Genomic DNA, 9,975 nt, shown 5'->3' on the forward strand with positions numbered 1-9,975 from the left:
TGCAATGGATCTCACAAAAGGAGATCAACGTAGACTCCATACCATTCGCCAAACTAAATGCTGCGGAGCTTGTGTGCATGTTTGAGAAACATTTTCCTACTACAATGCTAACCATTCAGGTGCATCTTCTTGTTCACATAGTTGATGAGGTGGAAATAGCTGGCACAGTTCATTCCAGATGGATGTTCTTCTTAGAGCGTTTCATGAAAACGCTTAAGGGATATGTGCGTCAAAAGGCACGTCCGGAGGGTAGCATGGCAGAAGGTTGGTTGGTATCAGAGTCCCTAGTGTACATTGGAGAGTGGCTAGACGGATTTGATAAATCCCGGGACACGCTATGGCGAACCATAGATGATGAGCGCATATCTGGGATTGTCATGTGCAATCTCGGTGTTGAGAAGAAGATGACGGAAGATCTAGAGGCTAAAATCAACCGATTTTGCATGCTTCACAATCCAGTGATGCAAAAGTGGATTTCACAATATGAGGATGCAAAGCAAGAGCGACAAAGGGCACGAATCGAGTGGAGACGGGGAAGACGACCACCGATGCACTATCCAGCGGTTCTGGAGAGCCTACCAACCTTCATGAGCTTAAGATGGTTGCACAACCAATTGAAAAGCGCACAACAATGCGGTGACGAAGTGACTGAAGAAGAGTGGGAGTACTCTCGGGGTTGCGCGACCAAGGTAAGTTTGCAATGTATGACTAGCAAGTGACTTTATTTATAAACGTTTGAACGGCCACTCATAATCTTTGTTCGTTGTAGTATAAGTCATACACAGCAGCATGGTGTAAAGGTCGACATTTTAGGGTGGAACGAATCGACAAAAAGCGTTTTACTCAAGATTGTGGAATCATGGCAAAATTTGAACAGTCTAGTCGACGATGTTCCTCTGATGCAGATCCTGTGGTGGCGGAACTCACTTACTTCGGCACGCTGCAAGAGATTTTGAGGATCGATTACAGAGGATTTTTTGTCGACTTGTTCGACGTGCAATGGTTCAAGATAATCATGGAGGGTCGCAACGCTACTGTGCGTAGAGGAGAGTCTGGTTTTCTTGAGGTGGATTCTACTAAGAAATGGACTGACCTAAGAGACACTTTCGTACTACCCGAGCATTGTGAACAAGTAAGTATGTAAATAGTTAACATCCCCCTTTTACAAGTTATGTGCTTGAAAGCTCTCATGTAAGTTATGTGGCTCTGGCAGGTAGTATTTCATCCTACAAAGTCTACATCAAACTGGTGGTACGTCATAGAGGTAGCCCCTCGTAGTGCAAGGACGTATGAAGGCTACCATGTGCCAATCACAACGACATCAATGGAGGAGATCAGAGAAGATGCTCAATCAGAAGCCGCTGCGGTGGTGCCAGACGAGCATCAAGATGCTACTACTCTATATGGGGTGCATGCAGAGGAGCTACAAAATGAAACAGAGGATATGTGTTTAAACGGAGAGCTCTATATAGATATAGGAAGTTATGCTGAGTTATGCGAGGATGAGAGAGAGATCTCTTAAAGCCACAAATATTGTATTTGAACAATTTTGATCCGTGTTGTAAAAGCTCTGGCTCTCTAAGTACCTTCCATGGTGTATAACGCTCTTTTCTACTCGCGCTCACATCTTTTGATTGAAAATTCTGAGTTTTCGACTTGCCTCTTCTATCACTCGATTCATTGCGTCATTGTATTTATATGCGTCGTTACGTCATTGTATTTAATGGTCTTTGCGTCATTGTCTACTCTATTCATTCAATATTAAGTTTAAATATTCGTGTGTTTAATGCAGGTATGGATGATGAGGAGTTTCTTTCTTCTTTGTCACCGCAGCAGAGACAGTGGTACGTGGAGCGTCATCGCTCTGGCGCATCATCGCGCGTTCCTACACCATCCGCATCTCCCTCTCTTTCGGAGCATTCGGCGCGCTCCGAAGCTTCGGCGTCGACGAGACGAGCTTCACACTCGTCTAGACATCGGCGCTCTAGTGGTGGCGGTGGCGGTTGTTGTGGGGATTCCGCCACCGATGCCTCCACACCGCCTCGTGTTCGACGAGGCTCTTTACCCTCCCCTTCTTTGCCCGCCCCCACACCAGCCACAGCATCGCCATCTACGCCAGGTTTTGCACGGCTGACTGTTCCTAGAAGCTACACACCTCTACCTACTCCGCCAGGAGCCACCCCACTCGACACTCCTCGCTTCGGGGCCCAGACGCCGGTGGAGACACCTGACGTCCGTACCCCCATCGACACGCCGCTAGAGACCCCTGCCGGGACACCCAGATTCACGCGTCACCGGCCAGAGGGCTTGCCTTACTCCGTCGACATCAGCGGCGGCATCATCATGGATGATGACGGCAAGAAGGTGATCTCGCGCATGCGTGGTCTTTGCTCTCAGCTGTTTAGGCACTATATACTAAACAAATGGAGTGAAGTACCAAGTGATTTAAAAAACAGAGTCATCAGCATACTTCATGATGAGTTTCCCGTTCCAACACGGGATCAGCGCTTCAATGAAGACCTGATGAAGATTCGAATGCGCGAATACTGCAAACACAAGCGTTCCGAAGTGCAAAAAGCAATCAAGAATGGGTGGAATAGGCCAGATTGGCTGGCCAAAGAAGATTGGAAGAATGCGAAGAAAGCAGCGCGCGAGAATCCCGACAAGTGGAAGCAACAAAAGGATGCAGCCAGAGCGCGAGTAGAGGCAGGGAGCTCGCACCACTTGGGGAGCGGTGGATGGGCATCATTTGAGGCCGATTTTGTAAGTCTTTTCACATTGCTCTTTATGCATGTTCGATAGTTTAGGGTTTATGAGTTTTTTAGTTCTAACATAATGAGATCTTTGTATGTTTTGACAGTGGTCAATGACAGGACGTGATCCCACACCGTACGAGCGCGAGTACGCAGGCAGGAAGGGCTTAAACGCCCTGATGGACATTCTCAGTTCTCGCGGCGGCATGGTTAGTATTAGGGTTTACTCTTTTTTATTTTTTGTATTGTTTTATAAATGTCGTTATATGTTTATACTTACTGAAAGCTGTCTTATTGTCTTTTTTTGCAGAATCCGACAGATACGCCGCTTGGACGCGATGAGACGTCTGACTAGACGACGTCAGTTTAGCCGTAGTTAGATAGCATTAGTTTAGGGTTTCTCATAGCTTATGTATCATGAGACGGATTTTATACGTCTTTTTGAACCATGTATATTATTACATTTGTCACCGCAGTTCCTTTTGCCAATCAATTCTTTATGCCTATGATGTTGTACAATTGTCATTATTACATTTGCCAATCAATTCATTTTGCCTATGATGTGTACAATTGTCAATTTTGCAAACAATGCGTCTTGTGGGTGACTATTTTGGGTCTATTATCTACCTTTGCACTTTTTTTAAAAAGTGAATCAAGTACAATATGGTTGATGGGTGGCAGGGCATTCAATGCCCTGCCACCAAAAAAATATTCTCTCGGGCGTCGCTATAAACGTCGCTATTTATGGCTCTGTAGCGTCGCTATGAGCGTCGCTATAGTCTTCTGTGTAAACGTCGCTATAAGCGTCGCTATAGGCGTCGCTATATGCGTCGCTATATAGCGACGCTCATAGCGACGCATATAGCGACGCCTATAGCGACGCCTATAGCGACGCTTATAGCGACGCTCTCGTAGCGACGCTCGTAGCGACGGTTTTAGCGACGCCGGGGGTTATAAAAACCCAATGTATTTCCGTCGCTAACAGCGTCACAAGAGCACACAACCTCTTGTAGTGCTTCCGTACAGATTCTCCATCTTTTTGTTTGAATTTATGGATTTGTGAGACGGTATTATGAGCTATTCCCCTTTGAGAGAATTCCTCAATAAACTCATCAAACACTTCCTCCATCGACTCAAAGTCTCTATGCTCCACAGAGTCACACCAAGTTGCAGCATCATCCTCTAGGGTTAGTCCAAACCCTGCAAATTGGGTAGGAAAATCTAACACCTCTTCGGCTCTAATTACACGCACAAAGGCTGCTACATGATCTCTTGGGTCTCTGTTTCCTGTGTATTTCTTGTTTACCCATTTTTGCACTTGAGAAGGTCTAATTCTGCGATGGTCTACAAACCTCATCATTGGATCACCCCGTCCAAGTCGATACACCTCCTCAGGCCTTCTGTAATAGGCTGGTTCCTCTCCCAACGGTGCTCCTAAGCCATAATTTCTAACGGTTCTCGCTGGAGGTGGTTCATCTCTTTGAACTCGTTCCATGGGCGGTCCTCCAGGATCAATCGACCCTTGTGTCTTTGGCTTACTCTCTGCTTGATACCTTGAATAGTGTGGTGGTTCTTGCAAATCCCTGAGCCCTCGTGCAGCTTGATAACCGTCTCGGTTTCGGTCTGGTTCCATTGTTGCACTATGTCGAAGCCATGCCTGCAATGATGGCTGGTTTACTGGTTGGTCTTGGTTGTTGAATGCTTGCAGTTTGGTGGAATGTGAGGTAGTGTCATACTCATCTGAAAATGGATTTGTTGACTTTCTTGGGGTGTGGACGGCTTTCGGCATTTCCTCAGGGGCATATGCTGATGCTCCTGGTCCTATTGCTCTTTCTACGTCCTATGGGAGAATACGCTGGTATTCTCGCCCGTATCTATCAACAAAAACTATGCCCTTCCCCATAGCAGTTTCATAAGAGAATAAGTAGAGAACCTTGTCTTTGCTTAGTTCGTTTACATATGGTTCTTTGCTGCGAAAGTAAGAGACAATACCCTCACTCTCATGTTTGTAGATTCCCACATTCTCGTTATAAGTTGGAATCCTGGTTGTTTTCTTATCATACATAAAAATAGCTCCGGGCAGATCAATGTTTGGTGGCGGTTCTTGAGTTTCTGAAACCATTTTCCCTTTTTGCCATGTTATCTCCATATCTGTTGTAATCTTCAGGGTTGCTAACTATTAAATAGTGGTTCCCCTTTTCGTCTCGGAATCTATCTCCATCATCATACACTCGGATTATCTCCAATCTTTGTGCTGGCCTCTCTTCGATACAAATGCACTTGCGGCCTCGATAGTCAGAATAGACTAGGGCTCCTCTTGAGTTTGTTCCCTCTAAGAAGATCACCGTGAGCCTGGAATCATTCAAAGGATTTTGGGAGGTGCTTCCTCCTCGCATAGGTCCATCATAGGTGAAACCTCCTGGCTGTTGACTACCCATCATGAAGAAATATTTGTCTGACGAAGTGTCAGTATCACTACCTTCCTCAATAATCGGTGCTAGCGGATCTAGCCTTGCCTGAGTTACACTCTCTTCGGTGGACACTAAGCTACCTTGGTCACCTACCACCTTCTAGTCTCTAACAATGTATCTTCCTGATCTTAAATTCATCAAACTTATCAATGCAATTTATCACAAATTCAACCACTCACCTGGCAATGGGTCAGTTTCTGCACAACTTCTTGCCCTGTTGCTGAATATACCTGTACACAAGCATTTTAATTTTGACAATTGAATCAAAGCATTTATCTGCTAGAGGTTATCTTAGTAATGATTGGTATAACTGGAGAGTTAATCTCAACCACTACTGTATTTTATACACTGCTGATGTTCTGGATTAGGTTTGCTAATCTGGAACAATACTTCCCTTTGATGTTGGCCAATTTATGCGAAAAAGTCTGAATTCAGTCTTTGCTTTGTCGAATAGGCAAACAAGGTCCAAATTCACTTCTGAAAGAAGTTCTGGAACCCTTAAGCCAAATGGAACCTCACTGTCTAGGCCAGGTCAAATTTTCTTTGCAGTATGCCCCAATAGACATCCTACGCGTAGGATGTCTCCTGCTGTGTTTTGACTGGATTTTTGCATTGTTGTTTCCCTTTGTTGTGCTGACCTACAGCTGCTTTTACTTTTTGATTTGGACACCTATTAGCTGGTCAATGAGTCAGAAATCTGTTCTGACGGCCTGTTGATGGTATTGATCAGTCTAATCAACTCCAAATTGGACCAAAATTGACTAGCATGCTTGCTTTAGGCTATATAACACCTTGCAATGCCCAAAGTCAAAGTCTGGCTTCATTTTCTTGCATTAGACATCCTACGCGTAGGATGTCTTTTTCTTCAGAATGGCTTTAAACTCAAGTCTTAAGCTCCCCTTGAGTCGCTGATCACTTTGGTATACTCAGAATTCAGTTTGGAGTCCCAAATCACTCAGAAGACATCCTACGCGTAGGATGTCTTTTTTTGGCCTGTTTGACCCCATATTTGTCCCACAGCTTCCCCTTGATCTCAGTATTCCAGTGGTATGCTTAGATTTGGATTTGGATGTCAAAAGTCCCAAACTTCAACTGTTTTTGCTTTTTCAGTCGAAAGTGCTAAAGTCCACTTTGAACCCAATTTTCTTACCCAAATGAGGTGAAACCCCTTTCAGTCACTCAATATATCATGTAAGACACACTCATGCAGCCATCTTATGGTTTTGGTCTCAAGTTAATGTTTTGGCACTATTTGGGTAGGATGTCTAGCAATTTCAGTCTATCTGGCGTTATCCTGTCAAGATATGGCCAAATTTCCCCTTTCCAGTTGAAATTAGGGTAAACCCTACCTTCTGAACACACTGGTCAACTCAAAATCCCAAAATTCCTCCAAGATTGGCATGTAGACATCCTACGCGTAGGATGTCTCCTGGCTTAAAATTGAAGTTTTTTTCTGACAGGAATGCTCCTGATGCTCTGTAGATATATCAAAAACACTCACAATAACTTTTGGACTTCAATTAGGCTTTCAACCACACTTTTGTCTCTTTTTGCGTCTTTTACAATCTTGTAATGATTCTACCAAGCAAGTGTACATGCATGAAATGCTCTAGATCTGAATCATGATGTCCTACTTACTCTACTCCTACCTATCATGAAGAAATGGTGATAATGGTGTTTTTGGTTGCTTTTTGGCCTCTTCTGACTCTCAAGCTCACCTCTCACCGCTTCTACCACTCCAACTCCTACTCTAGAACTCGACTACTACCTAAAACTACCTAAGTCTACCTCCTCTACCTAAGTCGAAGGATCTAGGCCAGACACACGCTTCCTAAACTCCCTCTAAGACCTAGAGAGTCCTCCACCCTCTGATCCTATCTAAATGTAAAGCGAGACTCTTGGCAAGACAAAAATCCCACTCCTCAAGGATTAGTCTCGGTCACCTACCTAAGGTTTTCGTCCCCGGTAGCAGCGCCAATGTTGGACGGGTACGCCGCGACGACGGACATCAGCACAGCGAGAACTCACCTAACAAGTAATGTCAGCTAAGGACGAAGCTCGACCTGCAGGCGCGTGGAAGCAAGCATAAGGTGTCAACCTACACTCGACCGACTCTTAACTAATTCCTATAGAGGTCTCTACCAATTGTCTAAGTCATAGCCTTCAAGAGGACAAAAGAGGAAACTTCCTATAACGCTTGCTAGAGCCGAACACCCATCAAACACTTTCAAAACACCATAGAACTTGAAGAAGACCCTACTAATACGTGTAGGCCGCTCTCCCTAAGGTCTATGAACCAAAATCACGACCCAAAACACCCGGTGCAGAAACACGTAGGATGTCTGGCCGAAATCTACAGGTCTTTGTTTCCAAAATCTGAAGTACCTAATGTGTAGTTCTACTCAATGTGAACGCGTGGATATGCTGCAATGTGAAAGCAGATATCGTATGCTCACCCAAACAACCGATGAAGCTTGTAGAAGGAGCTCTCAAAGCCGGACCGTACGCGCGCAATGTTGGTATCGACGCGTAGCTCTAGTCGGGGGCAACACGCTGCACTTCTCCGCACTCGATTTCGACCACCGTAGCACACGTAGCGTCAAGACGAAGCTCACACACTCTCTCTCGTATACAGTACGCTCACTCACAGACTTCAAACTTCTTTTTAAAAAATGACAAAAGGTCCTTCATTAAGGTCAAAAAGTGGTATATATACCTTACAACTTCTCAAACCCTAAAGTTCCAAAATAAACCATCTATTCAATCTAACTATCAAAACTAGAATACAATATGGAAACTTCTGTAAGTTCCAATATTTACAAGGTGAAAAATCGGGTTTTCCTCAATGAATGAATAATTACAAAAATAATAGTCCGCCGAGTAGTTAGATGCCGTGGGGTGTGTCCAGCTTCTAACATGCACTCTGGAGGAAGAGAAAGAGGATACATTCCCGTATTGGACAAGTTCAGTTGCTAGGTGGTTTCGGCAATTTTATGGGCGAGATGGTCAGCGTTCGGAGCTGCAGGGAATTTTGGATTAAACTGGGATGCACTGAGCTTCTATAGGGGAAGATTCAGATGATACTGTGGAGGATTTGGATGGCGTAGAGGATTATCTAAGTGATCGGTGGGAAGAAGAAGTAGCGAATGAAGAACATGAAGAACATTTCGCGGCTGTTGGCGATTGCAGTCGTTCAGCACACATTAGTGTCGAGAAGGAGATTGGTTTTTGATCCGTTGGGAAGTACCAGTGCAGGAAATCTTGTACAACTAGGTGGACTTACAAATATGGCGGCGGCTAGGCATGATACGCGCGTCAAATTTTGGACCTTTTTGGGAAATTTGAAAGAAGACTGGCACATATCTCAATACGAGACAAGATGGCGGGTCAGAGGATTTGTCGGAGTGTACGATGCCCAGGCTAAGATGCACCAGTTTGAGGCTACTTTGGATGGGAAGGCTATGCAATGGTTCAGTAATTTTCCAGCAGGTCATTTTGTTGATTATGATGGTTTGAAAGCAGCATTTTTGAATAGGTTTAAAAGGGAAAAGACTCCACATGATGTGTTGAGCAAGCTTAGGGAAGTGAAACAAAGGAAAATGTTTGTTGAGGATTATGCACAAAAGTTTAACCAATATGTGAGAAGGTTGACTGCTCAAGAAAGGCCAACTGATGAAATGCTTGCTAGATATTTTTTGAATGGATTAAGGAAGGAATTGAAGAATGCTATTGCTGGAGTTGATGTTGCAGGTGGATTACAAGCATTAGTGGAAACAGCTCAAAGAGCAGAGAAAAGGTTTGGGGTCTCTCATGGGAAAGTAGCCAAGAGGTCATCTAAAGAAAAGAAGAAAAGTAGGTCGAAGAAAAAGAAGAGGTCAGATAAGTCGGATTTCGACAGTGATTCGGATTTGGAAACTAATACTGATTCAGATACAGAAACGGATTCTGATAGTGAAGAGGATTCCAGTGATGATTCGGATTCAGAAGGAGATGAGGATAAGAAGAAGAAAAGCAAGAAGAAGTGGAAGAAAAAGTCTAAAGAGAAAGAGGATAGAGTGGAGAAATTGGTGGCAAAGAAATTGAAGAAGTTGGGAGTGCAGAAATTTGTGGAATCAAAAACCCCTCATTGTGAAATTTGTGTTAAGGATGGGCATTGGACAAAGGAATGTTGTTTTAATCCAAATTTCAGGGGTGTTGTACCAGAAAGGATTCAACAGGAGATAGAGCAACAAGGAACTCAAACTCATGGGGTGTTTCCAGAGACAGTAGGAAGGTAGAGGATGTTCAATAATCAAGGTTGGCAAAGGCAACAACCGTATTCTCGTTGGAGACCACAGTTTAATCAAGGGGGACCATCCTTTAGAGGAAATTTTAATTCGAGAGGAGGACCGAGATATGGAGGATGGCAGTATTCGAGACCCCCGTGGGAGGGAAATTGGGATCAGCAGCATCGTTGGCAGAATTGGCAGCCACAACCACAAGGATGGAATCAGCCGGTTTGGAATTATAAAGGGGGGAATCAACAACAGCCAAGGGGGCAAGTGCCGCAGTTGCCAGGACCACCAGCAAAGTCAGCTGAAGCAAACAAAGAGCCGGGAAGTAGTTTGATAGTAGTACAATCGTTTCAGGATCAAGGGGTGAATGAAGTTGCTATGGATTGTCAGCTGGAATGTGATTGTTCTAAATGTTTGCAAGAGGAAGTAGATATATTAGTGACAACAAGGTCAAAAGCAAGGTTGAAACCTCCACTG

This window comes from Adiantum capillus-veneris, chromosome 15 (assembly GCF_014529385.1).
Source record: "Adiantum capillus-veneris isolate H3 chromosome 15, ASM1452938v2, whole genome shotgun sequence".
In the NCBI taxonomy this organism is placed as follows: domain Eukaryota; kingdom Viridiplantae; phylum Streptophyta; class Polypodiopsida; order Polypodiales; family Pteridaceae; genus Adiantum; species Adiantum capillus-veneris.